Source organism: Odocoileus virginianus, chromosome 24, assembly GCF_023699985.2.
Source record: "Odocoileus virginianus isolate 20LAN1187 ecotype Illinois chromosome 24, Ovbor_1.2, whole genome shotgun sequence".
Taxonomy (NCBI): domain Eukaryota; kingdom Metazoa; phylum Chordata; class Mammalia; order Artiodactyla; family Cervidae; genus Odocoileus; species Odocoileus virginianus.
Window position 1 is genome coordinate 26,530,758 of NC_069697.1, and position 17,867 is coordinate 26,548,624.

A 17,867-nucleotide genomic window follows, 5' to 3' on the forward strand; every position below is an offset into this window, starting at 1 on the left:
GAAAACAGATCAACGTTAGAGATCTGACTCCTTTAACTGGCGGAAGTACCTTTCTGGCCACACTCCAGCACCAAGCAGCTGCAGAGTAGAGAAGAAATGGCTATGCTGGAAATACACAGCTGAAGTCAGATCTCGGGCAAGAGACCTGTTTCATCCAATTAATAGATGTTTGGCAGAAGTGCCTCATGGCTTACTTTTTCGTGAAGTGAAATGAGAAGGTTCCCAGCTTTTCCTTAGAAGGAAAGCCGATTACAACCCCCTATTCCTGTTTAGAGACTACTGCTGCAGTTTAAATGCAGAGTGTGTGTAATCACAGCTTGTCTGTGAGTGACCTCTCCTAAGAAAATGATCTGTGGGTGGAGCCTGGCTAAAACCCACACCAGCAAGCCCATGCCAAGACCTAGTTATTACTATATGCCCCATCCCACTTCCATTCCATCCCGCCCACTTCTGCCTCAGTTTTTTTTTGTTGTAAGTGAAAGCACTTGCCAGTCTAGTCACAGTTGGCAAGACCTTTCCCTTTTGCATTCTCGGCAGAGGCACTCAGATGTTCATAACTCCACAATAGGATTATTTAAAAATCACTGTTTTGGGCCACCCATCTTTTAAAGGGCAAGTTTCACTTTCAAACTGTGCCAAACTGCTTCAGTCCAGAGGCTCCCCAGGTGGCGCTGGTGGTAAAAAACTTGCCCACTAATGCAAGATAGACTCAAGAGATGAGGGTTCGATCCCTGGGTCGGGTAGATCCCATTCCAGTATTCTTGCCCGGAGAACCCCATGGGCAGAGAAACTTGGCAGGCTACAGTCCATAGGGTCACAAAAAGAGGGACACTACTGAAGTCACTTAGCACGCATACATGCCCTGTACTACATTACTGAGCTTATTTACATAAAAAACAGTCCCCAGCATGATCACTTTTGGGAACCTAGAGTATTTAGAAAATGTTTTCAGTATTTAGAAATGTTTTCTACTTTAAATAAGAAAGCCTGAGTTTTTGGGTGATTAGGGAACATAGAAATTTTCAAAAATAATATTTACTTTTTTAAACCAGGTGATGGATACAGAGAATGTTCTGTTGTTTCATTATTTGTTACCATGGTTTAGTTGCTAAGTTGTGTCTGACTTTTGTGACCCCATGGACTGTAGCCCACCAAGCTCCTCTGTCCATGGGATTTAGCAAGCAAGAATACTGCAGTGGGTTGCCATTTCCTTCTCCAGAGGATCTTCCCCACCCTGGGATGGAACCAGGGTCTCCAGCTTTGCAGGCAGATTCTTTACAGACCGAGCCACCAGGTAAGCCATTATTATTTGTTATACCCTACACATATTTTATAAATATATATTCCATCTTAACAGCTTTCTTGAGGTAAAACTGACATACAATAAACTATACACATTTAAGCTGTCTAGTTTGGTTAAGTTTTCATGCATGTACACACCCATGAAATCATTGCTTCAGTCCAGGTAGTGAACATACCTATCACCTCCCCCAAATACCTCTTGCCCCTTTGTGATCCCTCTTTCCTGTCCTCCCTGCTCCTGGGCCACCACTGATCTATTTTCTGTCACTAGAGATTAGTTTGCATTTCCTATAATTTAATGTTAACGGAATCATACAATGTCTACTGTCTGTTTTTTCGGTCTGGCTTCTTTCATTTAGCATAATCGAGAGTCATCCATATTGTTGCATGCATCCATTGATTTTCCTGCTGAGTAGTATTCCTTTGTATGGATCTATAACAATTGGTTTATCCACTCACCTGTTGATGGACATTTGGGTTGTTAACAGTTTTTGGCTGTTGCAAATGACACTACTATGGGGACTTCCTTGGTGGTCCAGTGGTTAAGAATCCACCTTGCGATTCGGTGCAATCAGGTTCGATCTTTAGTCAGGGAACTAAGATTCCATGTGCTGCAGAGCAACTAAGCCCCTGTGCCACAACTACTGAGGCTGGAACCCACAAACCACAACTAGAGAGTCCACGAACCGCAAGGAAAGGTCCAGTGTGCTGCAACAAAGATCCTGCACACCATGCTAAGACCCAATGCAGTCAAAAAAACAAATATGTTTTTTAAAAATTAAGCTACTGTGGACATTAGTGTACACGTCTTACATATGTACATATGCTTTCTCCTGGATAAATTCCTATGAGTAGAATGTGTAAGACACATGGTAGGTACATGTTTATCTTTTAAAGAAAACGCCAAACTGTTTTCCAAAGTGGTTGTACCACCAGCAGTGAATGAAAGATTGAGTTGTTCTGCATCCTCACCTACACTTGGTGTGGTCAGCCTTTTAATTTTAGCCATCCTAAAAAATGTCTAGTGGTCCCACATTGTAGTTTTAATCTGCATCTCCCAGATGATTAATGATATTAAGCATCTTTTAATGGGCTTATTTGCCATCTATGTATCTTATTTGCAGCATCTGTCCCAATCTTTTGAGTGTTGTATTTATTATTATTATTATTGTTTTTGGCTATGCTGTGTGGCATGTAGGATCTTAGTTCCCCAGCCAAGGATTGAACCTGCGCCCCCTGGAGTGGAAGTGTGGCACCCTAACCACTGGACCGCCAGGGCATTCCCTGAAGATGTTAAAATTGGGTTATTTTCTTATTGAGTGTTGAGAATTCTTTGCAAGTTGTTATTAAATATGTGATTTGCAAATATGTTTTCCTATTCCATGGCTTGTCTTTTTAATGGTATGCTAAAAAGTGCAGAAATTTTTGTGGCGTCTTTGTCTGGTTTTGGTATTAGAATTCCATGGGATCATGCTATGGGAAAGGGAAAAATATAGTATAGAGTATAGGTGTCTTAGACATGTCACTCAGAGACTGGAGTCACAAAGGGCTTTTTGGAGGAACGAACATCTATTTATTTATTTATTTGCACCAGGTCTTAGTTGCAGCATGCAGGATTTTGAGTTGTGGCATGTGGGAACCAGTTCCTGACCAGACATCCAACCTGGGTCCCCTGCATTGGAAGCACAGAGTCCAGCCTTCTGGACTTCCTCTAGGAAGTCCCCCCTAGATGAAGGAACATCTAAAGTGAGACATCAGGGACTTATGTGTTGGTCCAGTGGATGAGAATCCACCTGCCAACGCAAATATGTTACATGGGTTTGATCCCTGATCTGGATAGACCCCACATGCCATGGAGTAACTAAGTCGATAAGCCACAACTATTGAGCCTGTGCTCTAGAGCTGGGGAGCTGCAACTCCAGAGCTGCAACTCTTGAAGCCTGTGTGCACTAGAGTCCATGCTCTGCAACAAGAGAAGCCACCGCAATAAGAAGCCTGCACACTGCAACTGAGAGTAGTCCCCGAACTCTGCAACTAGAGAAAAGGCTGTGCAGCAAAGAAGACCCAGCGCAGTCTAAAATTAATAAATAAAATTATTTTTTTCTAAAAGCAAAGTGAGACATCGATGGTAAGTAGGAATTAGCTAGATGGAGGATGGGCAGAGCCAGAATGCCGCAGCATAGGCACAGCATGTGAAAAGACAGGGAGGTAAAAGAGAACATCAGTGCATTTGGGGAACAAAAAACATAGGGAGCATCCTTGTGAGGCTGGTATCATACTCAGTTCAGATAAAGAAATGAAACAAAGATTTAATAATTTACCCACAGTTTCTCAGTTGGCTTGACCTGGAATCCAGGTCTGTTTTACCCTTAAGAGGCTGTTTTTACTCTCACTGTCCCACGAATGTCTCTAATGCTGATTGGGTCCTCAGTATTATTACACTGAAATTGCAGACAGGTTGTTTAAAATTAGAAGAGGACAAAGGAGTGAACCTAAGGAATGCCTACCTGTGAGGAGTAGGAGGAAGAAAGTGCCAACTGAAGGTAGGAGTGAAAGAACAATTAAAACAGAATGACTCAAACAGCACAGCGTGATGGAAGCCAAAGAAATCTTTGTAAGAGGAATGGTATCACATTTCAAAGATGGAGAAAGTTAAACAGTTAGTGGGTTTTCTGACTTGCCAGGAGCCAGCTCACAAGATCCCACCCATGACAAGGTCATGGGGAGAAAGCCTGAGGGGCAAGGCGGATCAAGTTTTCAGGAATTCCGAAAAGCTGCCCCCGGCGCTCACCTTAAAGATGATCTCTGTCTTTCTGATGCCTGCTTCTATAGACTACTCCCTAATTTCTGTGACACAGGCAGAAGGCCTTCCCCGATCTCTTTCCAAATAAGAATCAATTTAGAACTTTAATCAATAAGTGTCCCAGGTGGTGGTATTTTATGAGATTATCCAGGGTGAAAGGAGTGTTTCAGTTTAAACTCTTTTGCTGGTATTTTAGTTTGTTTGACAAATGCGTTTATGCCCTTGGTACTAATATGCATGATTGCTTATAATACCCTAATCATAAAACAGCATAAAGAACCTGATCACATAAAGGCCCTAATAGGCACAGAGCCCTTCGGGGGAGAGGAAACCTTATTAGAGAACATAAAATTATTATTCTAAAAGTGGTTATAGTTAAAGATTTAGAAAAAAAGAGTTTAAAATTGTTAATTTTAACCAGGAATGCTAAACAGGGGCTGCCTCACTGGAGCTGCAGAGTCTTTGTGTGGTAAACCTTTTAGATAAATTTAACTGATAACTTCTGCAAAAGGACTGACCTTTGTGTTCATTAAAGAATAGATTACAGAAAACAGCTTTGCATTCACCTAGGTCATAAAATGTAAATAGGCCCGAAGGCCAGAAGATAACGTACAAGACCCTCATAAACAAAGAAGTATGCACAAAACACCCTGGTATCGTGAAGAACTAGCTGATGTAATGTTAAACTATCTTCCCCTTAGAAATATACTAATTTAGGGTATAGAAGCCACGGTAAAAAATAAAGCATTGCCAGACTCTGCCAGACCCTGCAAACACCCCTGTCTGGTCATTCTCTTCTCTCTCTCTCTCTCTTTCTCTCTCTCTCCCTCGCAGACTTGGCCCTATCAAGGCTGGTCTCACGTGTCTTCTCTCTCTCTCGCTGACGCCGTTCATCCTGAGGGTACCCCCTGGATCCTGCCGAGGCTGGACCCCGGCACTGACTCTAGTTGGCGATGATCTCATTTAGCTAATGAGACTGTAATTTCTCATTACGGGAGGCGGCGGGGGGGTGGGGTGTCACAAAAGGATGGAAAAATGAGTGTTAGGTAGGGGAGTGCAGATCACTTTTTCAGATATGTTAATTACTGGATGCAGGAAAGGGTAAGAAGGGAAACCAACTTTGAGATGGAGGCAGTCTTATTAGGAGGTGATCTTGAGAAAAACACTAAAGAAGGGGAAGGAAGCAGTCTGCACAGGAGAAGTTAAGCTGTGATGTAGAATACAGGCTGAGCTGACCATCAGAGCTGTCCCGGGTTGAGGTAAGAGGGGTGAATCTTCACCTTCTCGCCTAGATCAGTTACTTGATGTGGGCTGCCTGAGAAAGTAGTAAGAGTTCATGCCTGAGGCCAACAGCATTCCCACTCAAAACAGGGGTAATAAGTCCTTCATTGTCACAGGGGATACATCTAGTGCATTCCAGCATTATCACAAGGAGGAATACTTTTAGGATCGATAAAGATATCACAAGGAGGAGTGTTCTTAGAATAGCTGAAGGTAATATTTATTTTCCCAAGTGGCTCTGTGGTAAAGAATCCAATTGCCAATGCAGGAGCCTCTGGTTAAATCCCTGGGTTGGGAATATGCCCAGGAGGAGGAAATGGCAACCTACTCCAGTATTGTTGCCTGAAAAATTCCCTGGATAGAGGAGCCTGGTGGGCTACAGTCCATGGGGTTGCAAAGAGTTGGACATGACTGAGCGACTTTGAGTACACACGCACACACGGTATAAGCTTAGTTATTTAGCTTTGGATAAAGACAATTTAGTACTTACATAGTGTTGAAAGTTGGATACTGGCTGGATCTGAGTGGAGGACCTTGTCTTTATGAATCCTGTTTATATAAGGAAGACAGGGAGTGACATCTTTGAAGAGTGGAGTGTTTGAGGCAGAAAGGGAAGCCTTTTGCCTTATTATTATTGTCATCTTTATCATGGGAGTCTCTCTGGTTATGGAGCATTTGAATGTGCACAATATAAGGAGTTAGAAGACCTAGACCTTTGTTGTCTCAGCCATCCAATGCCATTTAGTTTTGATAACTTAACAAGTATGTATTGAACAATTAATGTTTATTCACCCCTGGAGACACAAGTATCATCAGGAATATCATGGACATAATAAAACAAATATGGATTATAAACTTCAATACCATCAGAATGGAATATAAAAGAGTTGACCAATGATAAAAATACATTTGTTGTCTAATTCCTCTTTCATTTTTAATTTAAGGTCAGAGTAACTTACATTTTTTAGCATAAGAATCAGTTCCCAGTAAAAACTTACACTGGGAAATTAGGGTTCTCAGTCTTGTCTTTGTTCTTATTGCTAGTAGGTCATCTTGTGTGGGTTATTTTTGTTTTCTTTTGTTTCACCTATCACTAAGAGTGTCTATAAAAGTCCTAGGAAATGAAAGGAGGCTGAAAGTTAACTATTGAAATTTCAGCAGGTTCCAAAGGGTAGAAGGAGGAATTTATGAGTCTTGATTCCCTGGTGGCTCAGATGGTAAAGAATCCTGGAATTCCTTTGCTTTTTCTATGATCCAACTAATGTTGGCAGTTTGATCTCTGGTTTCTCTGCATTTTCTTTTTTTTTTTTTCCTCTGCATTTTCTAAATCCAGTTTGTACATCTGGAAATTCTTGGTTCACGTACTGCTGAGGCCTAGCTTGAAGGATTTTGAGCGCCTTGCTAGCATGTGAAATGAGTGCAGTTGTGTGGTGGTTTGAACAATCTTTGGCATTGCTAGTCTTTGGGATTAGATTGAAAACTGATGTTTTCCAGTCCTGTGGCCTCTCCAAATTTGCTGGCATATTGAATGCAGCACTTTAACAGCATCATCTTTTATGATTTGAAATAGTTGAGCTGAAATTCCATTACCTCAACTAGCTTTGTTTGTAGTAATGCCCAGTTGACTTCAGGATGTGTGGCTCTAGGTAAGTGACCACACCATTGCGGTTATCTGGGTACTTAAGATCTTTTTTTATAGTTTTCCTGTGTATTCTTGCCACCTCTTCTTAATTTCTGCTTAATCTCAATTATGGGGTTTTGATCCATATTAAATATAAAAATATGAGATAAATGATACCAAGGGAACATTTCATGCAAAAATGGGCACAATGAAGGACAGAAACGGTATGGACCTAACAAAAGAAGAGGATATTAAGAGGTGGCAAGAATACACAGAAGAACTATACAAAAAGATGTTAATGACTGGGATAACCATGATGGTGTGATCACTCACCTAGAGCCAGACATCCTGGAGTGTGAAGTCAAGTGGGCCTTAGGAAGCATCACTATGAACAAAGCTAGTGGAGGTGATGGAATTCCAGCTGAACTATTTCTTTTTTTTTTTAGCTGAACTATTTCAAATCCTAAAAGACGATACTGTCAAAGTGCTGCAGTCAATGTGCCAGCAAATTTGGAAAACTCAGTAGTGGCCCTACTGGAAAAGGTCAGTTTTCATTCCAATCCCAAAGAAGGGCAATGTTCAATCACACAATGTCACATGCTAGCAAGGTAATGCTCAAAATCCTGCAAGCCAGGCTGCAGTGGTACGTGAACGGAGAACTTACAGATGTACAAGCTGGATTTAGAAAAGGCAGAGGAACCAAATTGCCAACATCCATTGAATCATAGAAAAAGCAAGGGAATTATAGAAAAACATCTACTTCTCTTCATTGACTACACTAAAGCTTTTGACTGTGTAGACCACTACAAACTGGAAAATTTTTAGAGAGATGGGACTACCAGACCACCTTATCTACCACCTGAGAAAACTGTATGCAGATCAAGAAGCAACAGTTAGAACTAGGCATGGAACAACAGACTGGTTCAAAATTGGGAAAGGAGTACCCTCAAGGCTATATATCGTCACTCTGCTTATTTAACTTCCATGTAGAGTACATCATGAGAAATGCCATGCTGAATAAATCACAAGCTGAAATTGAGATTGTTGGGAGAAATACCCACAACCTCAGGTATGCAGATTACACCACCCTTATGGCAAAAAGTGAGGAGGAGCTAAAGAGCTTCTGGATTAAGGTGAAAGAGCAGAGTGAAAAAGCTGGCTTAAAACAATCCCGGGAGATAATGAAGGACAGGGAAGCCCTGGGTCCTGCAGTCCTTGGGGTTGCAAAGAGTCGGAAAGGAGTGAGCAACTGAACAATAGCAATTTATTTCACTTAGTGCTGTGATCCTAAACTGCCCAAGGCCTGGCATCTTTGCCACTCCCTTGCCACATCCTTCCCTTTCCCCCAAATTCCTTCTCCTCCAGTGTCATATATCTGGAGAGCTGTTGGGAAGAGTGTATTTCTCAATGTTTCTTTTCTTTTTTTTCTTTATTGTCCATTTCTAATCTCCATCCCTGGGTTGAGAAGATCCCCTGGAGGAGGGCATGGCAACCCTCTTCAGTATTCTTGCCTGCAGAATCCCCACGGATGGAGGAGCCTGGTGGGCTACAGTGCATGGGGTCGCAAAGAGTTGGGCACGACTGAGCAACTAGGCACAGCACAGCACACCTCTTAACCTCCACTGAGAAATTTAAAAGGATAATAAGTTAAAAGAATCATGAACCTGACAGAGGTAGATTGTCTCATAATTTTATATTTAATATGGGTCAAACCACCCTAGTTGAGATTTTATTGTTTTATAATTGAAATAATTCTAAAAGTATGAATAAGGAAAGTATTTTGCAGCCTTTTGTTTATTTTTTGCTGTATACCTTTATTTTTTCAAACTCTAAACTTTTTATTTTGTATCAGGGTATAGCTGATTAACAATGTTGTGATAGTTTCAGGGGAACAGTGAAGGGACTCAACCATACATATACATGTTCCCTTTCTCCCCCCAAACCCCTTCCCATCCAGGCTGCTTCATAATACTGAGTAGAGTTCCTTGTGTTATACAATAGGTCCTTGCTTGTTATGTGTTTTGAATATAGCAGTATTTACATGACATTCCCAAAGTCCGGAATTATCCCTTCCCCTGGCAACCACATTTGTTTTCTAAGTCTGTGAGTCTCTTTCTGTTTTGGTGTTAAGTTCATTTTTATCATTTGTTTTAAGATTCCACATATAAGGGATGTCATATGGTATTTCTCTTTCAAGAAGGAATTTGTCAAGTTTTCAAAGATCCTATTTAATCCAGCTCCCAGATTAGGAGTTCAGGAAGAAAAGTAATACCATCATTCAAACAGATGAAACAAAGTCGCTCCCAACAAACAGTTGAGTCCTAAATGCAGTCTGTGCAGCAGCACATACGTCTGGCTATGTTCAAAGGGTCACCCACAGAAACACACTGGCTCTGATGGTGACTGCAGACAGTGTTTACATGGTATAGCCACCAATGGCTCCTTCAGTCGGCAGGACTTTAGAGATGCTACTGTGTGCGCCCGGAGTCCAGGAAGGACATGCCCAGTGCAATGAAGCATTGCCAACCCTGAAAGATAAAATACAGTCATCATTCACCAACTTCTCTGGAGACCGCTTTTAGCCCCCTCACTGCCCACACTGCACTGCTCAGATGCAAACCTCTTTGTTGTATTAATTTTGATACTCAGTTCACTCTGTTCCTACTGGTTTGTGTTTCCTTCTTTTCTCTGACTGGGAAAGGTCCCTGAAGACCTTTTTTTTATTCTGTCCTACACCATTCCGCAATACGGGGAATGATTGACTGAGAACTACTCGTCTCCTGAACTTAACAGTAGTTATTCAGTGTAAAATCAGTCCTGGGCCTTAAAAATGGGTCTTCAGCAATGTCTATAACCTCAGGTTGACTGAGAACAACTCAGTACCTTCATAACCAATTTGCCTCAAGGATCCCCTTACCTTCTACAGCAATCTTAAAAAAAAATTTTTTTTTTAAATTTTTTGGCTTTGTCAGCTAGCTTGCAGGATCTCAGTTCCGTAACCAGGGTTTGAACCTGGGACTTTGAAGTGAAAGCCCAAAATCCTATCCACTATGCCAGTAGGGAACTCCTTACAGTGAATTTTTAAAACAGTTTCTGTCAAGACCATACTCAGTTACTTGGGTTCCCTTGGAGTAAGTCCCTATATTATAGGCTCGTCATAAGCTTAGTGTGCCCATGGTTCACTGAGGAGGAAAAAAGAAGAGATATATCTATTTAAGTCATAATTTTTCAATATTTACTATAATGTTTTCCCAATCAAGTACCTACCCTGTGGCTGATACTGGCCTGGGAACTAGGTAAGTGTTGGAAAGATAAGCAGGGGGCTTCCACCCTCCAGCCTTGTCACTTTTTGTAGCAGATACAGTATAAATTCTGCTGTCCCTAATCCTCAACCCTATGTTTTTTTAGAGAAACCTGTGTAGAATAGGGAGGTGGGTGTGTTGTTGCTATTGTGGCTTTTCACTGATATAAGGAATGCGATAGAAGATCTGGAAAATAGAATATATCCATAATCCCAGCATCCTAAGATAATTGCTATTATCATTTTTACATAATTTACTCTAGACTTGACAATTTTTTTTATTATCTACATATACATAATTCTGCATTCCTTTTCTATGGAGCTGTGTTTTATAACCGTCATTTTTAAACAATTTTAGGATAATTCAATGAGAGAATATCACTATTTAGCTTGTTATCATTGAACAGCTATTAAGTAGTAGAGCTGGGCAGGGCTGTGAACCCACATGTGCTGCCCTTCAAAAGTTTGAAATCACACGACACAGCTCCCTTCTCCAACTCCATATTTTACCACTCTCTACTTTCTACACAGCTGATCTTTTTTGAATTCTTCAAACATACTACATTCTCTGGTTAGGAATTATTAGGAATGGAAACCAGAGTGACAGAAGTAGAAAAGTGAAAGCACTTAGGAATCAAGGGAAAATTTATGGTTAAAAATATTCTTTAGTCACAACTGATATAACAATTTCATGGGAATTGTGTCAGTAACCTGAAGACAGATAGCTATGTGCTCTTTTGGGTCCTTTCTCTTCTGAGTGTTAGCACACCTCAACTGCCCCTACCCCCTCCCAACTGGACTTACCAAGTGAAACACCAAGCTCAGATAAGCTACGCTGACCACAGCAGCCTCCACATACAATACCATATGCCCTAGATCCTGGACATAAACCACGACAAAGTACATGTTGATGGAACAGATGTTAAGAATCATGACACCACCTGTGATCCTCCAGCCTCTGAAAAGACTCAGCACAATTATTGGTGGAATAGTCCCATCTGTCCACAGACAAAAAGACACTGTGTCTTTTGGGGCCACCAGATAGGAGTAAGCAGTATTTCAAAGTAAACTGAAAAGTGCTTCTTGTGTCCCAGATTAGATTAAATGAGCCAAAATTACACAATGATAGGGAAAAAGAGGGGGAAAAAAACCCACTATCAATTAACCCATATAAGTCCCTAAAAATGCAACAAGCCCTAAAACTGCACAAAGTCATGAGTTTCTAGAGATGCAACAAGTCATTTCAAATACCTACGTTCTTTAGAGATGTATTTAAAAGATATTAACTTATGCCTTTCTCATCAAGATCATTTAATATGGATTTAAGATGCTTTAACCTTCAGTGGCTGAAGTTGAAGAGTTAAAGCACTAAAAGCTGAAAAGCTTCCCCCAGAAATAAAAAATGTGCTTTTGTCTTCCTTTGTTACATTCACAGTCTCTATTTTCTTTTGATTTTTAAAATTGACGTGTAGTTGATTTATGATGTTGTGTTTATTTATTTTTAATTTGACCTTTGGCATGAGGGACCTTAGTTCCCTGACCTGAGATAGAACTGGCACCCCCTGCACAGGAAGGCAGAGTCTCAACCACTGGACCACCAGGGAAGTCCCCAGCTGTCTCTATTTTCTCAGTCAGAGATTGAGGGGGCAGCTCTAGCAGTCACCTCTTAAAGCACATAATTCCCCTATGACTCATTTTCTGACTGGCTTGTTTGATGCAGACACCACTGCCCCACACATCTTTGGGAGCTAACAGAAGTACACTCACAATCCATTGGCAAATTTGCTCATCACCGGCCGCAAGCTCATAAACGTGAGGCTGGATACGAGAGCAAAAGGAAGCTGCAAAAGAAAAAAATAAGGTCAGATATAAAAGTAAGATCAGATATAAAAAATAAGACCAGAGCTCCTGTAATACCCCAGAGAGCAGCACTGTTAGCAAAGGGGAACCGTAGATCTTGCCTCATCTACTGTGTGAGAAATTATTCCTGTCATCACATGCTGGAGGGTTATGTGGAAATCTGTAGCATGAACCTAGCGTCAGTTCTGCTCATGGTGTCCTTACAAAATGTGTATCTGCCCTGTCTTAATTTCCATAAAACCCAACAGTGTCCTATACAATATTTAATGTTTGCTTGGATTATAATTTTATGTTCTATGTGTAACTATAGCTAAAATTTCCATTCAACAGGCTTAGAAAAGAATAAGCTATTTCGAAAAGCTTTCAGATGCCAGGGATTTCAATGCATTCACCGTAGACTAACACTGCAAATCTTTATTCCTCTGAATTTTCCCCACACCCAGCATTAGGCCTAGTACCTAAGGGCAATATAGAGTTCTGCTTGACTCAACGGGATATGAGTTTCCCCAGCTCCCTCCTCACTTGTAAGCTCTGAAGAACATTCAGGAAGTCATTCATCTCTGTTAGTTGCTCCATGTCTTGGAAGACGGCAATAAGCAGAGCAGGGATGATGGCAATAGAGCGGGTCAGACTCATTCAGCAAAGTGTGACCATTTTAGGTTGAGGAATCCCTGGAAGAAAACACAGAAGCAGAATGAATGTCTGAAAGAGGAAACAGAAAAAGGTCTGAGGAGGTTCAGGAAGGCACGGGATTAAGAAGGGACAAAGCCAAAGTCCTCTTCCTCTCATCCCAGTCACAGCAGCACGTACCTCCATGACAAACTGGCCGGAGTAGGTCCCTGTCATGGTGGAGCTCTGCCCCGCAGCCAGGATCCCCACGGCCCAGATAGAGAGCGGCAGGCCAGAAGTAACACTCCAGTACAACACCCTGGAGAGGCAAGGGAGAAAGATCACCTGAGAAAACACCCCAAAATACTCCTCTGTGTCACCTCTCTGTCTTCCTGGCCATACACCCACCTCTACCAAGCACTGTGCTGGCACTGACCCAGAAGCTAGACTAACCTAAATTCTGCCGGATGGGCCCCCATTCCTCCTCAGCCTATTCCCTTCTCTTTAGGCTCCTAAAGCCTTTATCCTCAACTCACATGTTAACTATTAAAAAAAAAGTCTACAACACATTTCCCAAATTATATTCCTTAACACAGTATTCTGGAAGATGGTAATAGAAATGGAGATAAAGCGCAAATGAATTCTGGAGATGCTACATACTATTTATTCTACTCTTGGAGGTTCACAGTGTAACTGGCATAAAAGGGACAGAGGTCCCAACAAAGGCAACTTTCCTGGGACTTTCCTGGTAGTTCAGTGGTTAAGACTTCATGCTTTCAATGCAGGGGACATGGGATGATCCCTGGTCAGGGAACTAGATCCCACATGCCACACAGAGTGGCCTAAATAAATAAATAAAGTCTCCAGCCACAAGGGTGAGAGGCGGAGAGGAGAACAAGTATAAAAGAAAGACCACTTTACAAAGAACACTTTCTTTAATCACCCCCAATTAATATCCTGTAGAGTAATATACTTTCAGCGTTATTTTGGGAATTGCTGATACAATTAATTCATCTTTTCAGCTGATCTTCTATTCTCTTCCATGTATTGAAAAAGGCCTGTCTAGCATCTGAACCTCTGGAAATATGACACTCCAGAGAAAATATGCTGAGCTCTGAAGCGAACCCATGGAAAAGACCAGATACCACGCTAAGAATATTGATTCAGGAGCAAAGATAAGACATCTGAACAGCTTTACCCCTTCGTAGATGTGCACAGCCAATATTGACTTTTCGTCGGAGACAATGTATGGGGACTGCCGCTGTTTTTACAGACTGTGACCTTGAACCAAAGCAGTTTAGGAACATAGTTTAATTTTGAGGTCAGAACTCAGATAAGATCTCTCCTACAGACACACACAGACAGATCATCTAAGAGACGGAGATGCTGCAGGTGAGACAATGAACAGGGACTGATGGCAGCAATGTCCTCGAGCGCTTCCTCCATAGTTTTTCTACACCCCCAGGTCATCAGAAACTTCTCCTGAGTTAGAGTGTGCAGAGTAATACATCAGTGCTGGGTCATTATAAATGGTGACAGGAAATAAGGGCCCTTAAGAAGGCTTACCATGAGAGGACACCCAGAACAAGGAGCCCTTAGTCAAAGCAGAGGCAAGAGTCAGAGGTCCTATGATGGGAAACAAAGGAGTGATCAAAACTAGACTGGCAATCAGGAGTCAAGAGGAGAGAGAATTCACAGTGACAAAACAGGCTGTCTAGCCACAGATTCTGTTTTCTGTGTGTTGACTTCTCCCAACCTGTCATCACCAAATGGCAAGACTGGCAAACAGCCAGTAGTTGGTAAACAGGAAGGAGAAGGGAATGAAAAAGAGCCAAACAGATGTGAAGCTACCAACAACAGCAGGAAGCAATCTTTGTCTGAGGAAAGCTCCTTCCCGGTCCAAAGGTGCGAAGGATGGGTCCGGGCCTCATCACAGTCCCAGAATGTAAAGCGTGACCAGGGCAGTGCTTTCATGGGCAGCACTAAGATCTATTTCCCCTGAGTCACATTTTCCTGCCCCAATTCAGTCTCCTCCTTACCCTCACATTCACTACTACCCAGGACCGTGGCTTACTTACCATCTGCTCGTTGGTTTTCAAAAAAATATGCTTTGTCAAGCACTGAGTGGAGCAGGCAATGGCACCCCACTCCAGTACTCTTGCCTGGAAAATCCCATGGATGGAGGAGCCTGGTGGGCTGCAGTTCATGGGGTCGCGAAGAGTCGGACACGACTGAGCGACTTCACTTTCCCTTTTCACCTTCATGCATTGGAGAAGGAAATGGCAACCCACTCCAGTGTTCTTGCCTGGAGAGTTCCAGGGACGGAGGAGCCTGGTGGGCGGCCGTCTATGGGGTCGCACAGAGTCGGACACGACTGAAGCGACTTAGCAGCAAGCACTGAGATGACACAGATGTTGATAAAGGAAACAGAGCAATGCAGGAGTTAATGAAAAAGTACTTTATTGGCATCTCAAATTTCCTGTTTACTGGCTCAGTCTACCTGTCTGGACTAGAGAAATAATAGCAAAAGTCATTTTTTGACTAATTGGAACAAGTTTCCTTGTGATATTTCACAAATTGGAGTCAGCTAAAAGTCCTAGAGGGCAAACAACTGACCACATGAAAGGTGAGACTGTGCTTACACCCTGGTTCTCTGAGTAGGTAAGAAGTCATGACCCTCTGATGACATCACACATCTCCAAACAGAAAAAAATGACTGAGTGATTGCTGAGCCCTCAGTTACTGTGGCTTAAAGAACCACAGTCCTGCAAGAACAACCTTATTTCACACCTAACAGGGAGATAACCTTAATTACAAAGGCCTCTGAAATCTTCCAGCAAAAGATTGTGTTGGACTGACTGGTAAAACCAAGTTGGGCTCTTTCCTCCTGATCTCCACGAGACCACTCAGGCTTCTGAGATTTAAAGACAGGAGACATGGTGCCCCATCAGATCTTTAAGAAGGACTTTGGTCCCTTCTCTATGGGGTCATTTATCTCTGGTCACCTTTGTGATAAAAACAGAGTCCAACTGTGTGGAGTCCAACTGTGGAAATGCATCTTGCTCCTACATGGTTCTAATAGTTGTAAACCAAGTGTGTGTCACTTGCTACTAGAGGAAAATTCCTGTGAAATTACACAGGCTACTGAGATAAGATAGGTCTAGCTCACCTTGACTAAGGCAGAATACAGGTATATATTGTGTGGTGTGATAATAGCTCCCACAATGGCCACAGCCTGCATGATCTGTGGGGTAAGATAGTCTGAATAGGATGGCAGGAACATGCCTTTGAGGATTTGGGTCTGTCTGGGTTTCTCTGTAACACACTACATATGAACAGAACATGAGACTAAGGGAATAAGATAGTACTAGAGAACACTGCATCCTTTATTCCTTAAACCCCTTTATCAGCAACTACATAGGACATGAGGAATATGGAACCATCTAAAAAAAAACAAACCAAGCCAGCACAACGTCACATAATTTAGACTAGGGTATCCAAACCTTTCACATTGTATTTAAGTTGTACAAAATAGATGTATAGAGAATGTAATTAATATTCTAAAGAAATAAAATGGCTGCTAAGGGCCTTATTAATATTAGCATAACAATAACACTTGGGAGATACACCTTAGAAAACAGTCAATACTTGATTACCCACACTAACCATCCTTCTGTGCTCACCATGTACATAAAAATCACTTATGCTTGCCACTAGCAACTGCTGAGACTCACTCAGAGACACTTCTCATACACTCTTTTTCCTGGTTCAATATTTCTCTTGGAAGCCTTAGACCAAGCTGTATCATCTATTCATAGAATAGACACATTTTCAAAGCTTAGTTAGGCCAATTCACAGAAATCAGTTTATAATAACTGGACATAGAAAGGTGTTGGGTTTCACTTCACTGCATTTAATGGTAAGGTTAACCCAACGGAGTTTTGGGACTGGGGCACAAACCGGGAAACATGTACTATATCCCCTATAGTTCATTAACTGCTGCAATACAGAGACAGTCCAAGCTGCAATTACTGTCAACTAGGATGAGCAAAAGTCTTTTCATGTGGCACTTGTGGTAAAGAACCTGCCTGCCAATGCAGGAGACAAAAGTGACGTGGGTTCAATCCCTGGGCTGGGAAGATCCCCTGGAGAAGGGCATCGCAACCCACTCCAGTACTCTTGTCTGGAGAATTCCATGGACAGAGGAGTCTGGTGGGCTATCTACCATGAAGTCACAAAGAGTCAGACATGATTGAAGTAACTTAGCATGCACAGTTCAATTCAGTTCAGTCTCAGTTGTGTCTGTCTCTTTGCGACCCCAGGGACTGCAGCATGCCAGGCTTCCCTGTCCATCACCAACTCCTGAAGCTTGTTCAAACTCATGTCCATCAAGTTGGTGGTGCCATCCAGTCAGCTTATCCTCTGTCATCCCCTTCTCCTCCTGTCTTCAATGTTTCCCAGCATCAGGGTCTTTTCCAATGAGTTAGCTCATCCTATCAGGTGGCCAAGTATTGGAGTTTCAGCTTCAGCATCAGTCCTTCCAATGAATATTCAGGGTTGATATCCTTTAAGATTGACTGCTTTGATCTCCTTGCTGTCAAAGGGGCTCTCAGGAGTCTTCTTCAGCACCATAGTTTGAAGTTTTTCGGTGCTCAACATTTTTTATTGTCCAGCTCTCACATCCATACATGACTACTGGAAAAACCATAGCTTTGACTATACAGACCTTTGTAAGGCAAAGAAACGCCCCTGCTTTTTAATACACTGTGTAGGTTTGTCATTGCTTTTCTTCCAAGGAGCGAGGGTTGACCATGTGGACCTTTTTCAGCAAAGTCAAATTTTTAGGTTATTTCTATCCAATAGATGTGAAATGGATCTCATTGTTGGTCTAGTTTGCATTTTCCCAGTTACTAGAGATGTAGACTAGTTTTTTACATGTATTATTGGTTATTTTTATTTCTTCTTCTGGAAATGGTCTATTCATACATTTTGTCCATTTTTCTATTTGGTTGTTTATCTCTATTTTTATTGTCATTGTTGTTGGTTTGTAGGAATCCCTTACAGATACCCATCTTTTTCTAACATGTATG

The 17,867-nt window shown here is 41.9% G+C and overlaps 1 pseudogene; it reads right to left on the reverse strand.

Annotated features, from left to right (window-relative positions):
- Window positions 1-15: 15 nt before the first annotated feature.
- On the reverse strand, window positions 16-16,060 carry LOC139030890 (natural resistance-associated macrophage protein 2-like; annotated as a pseudogene).
- Window positions 16,061-17,867: the final 1,807 nt, after the last annotated feature.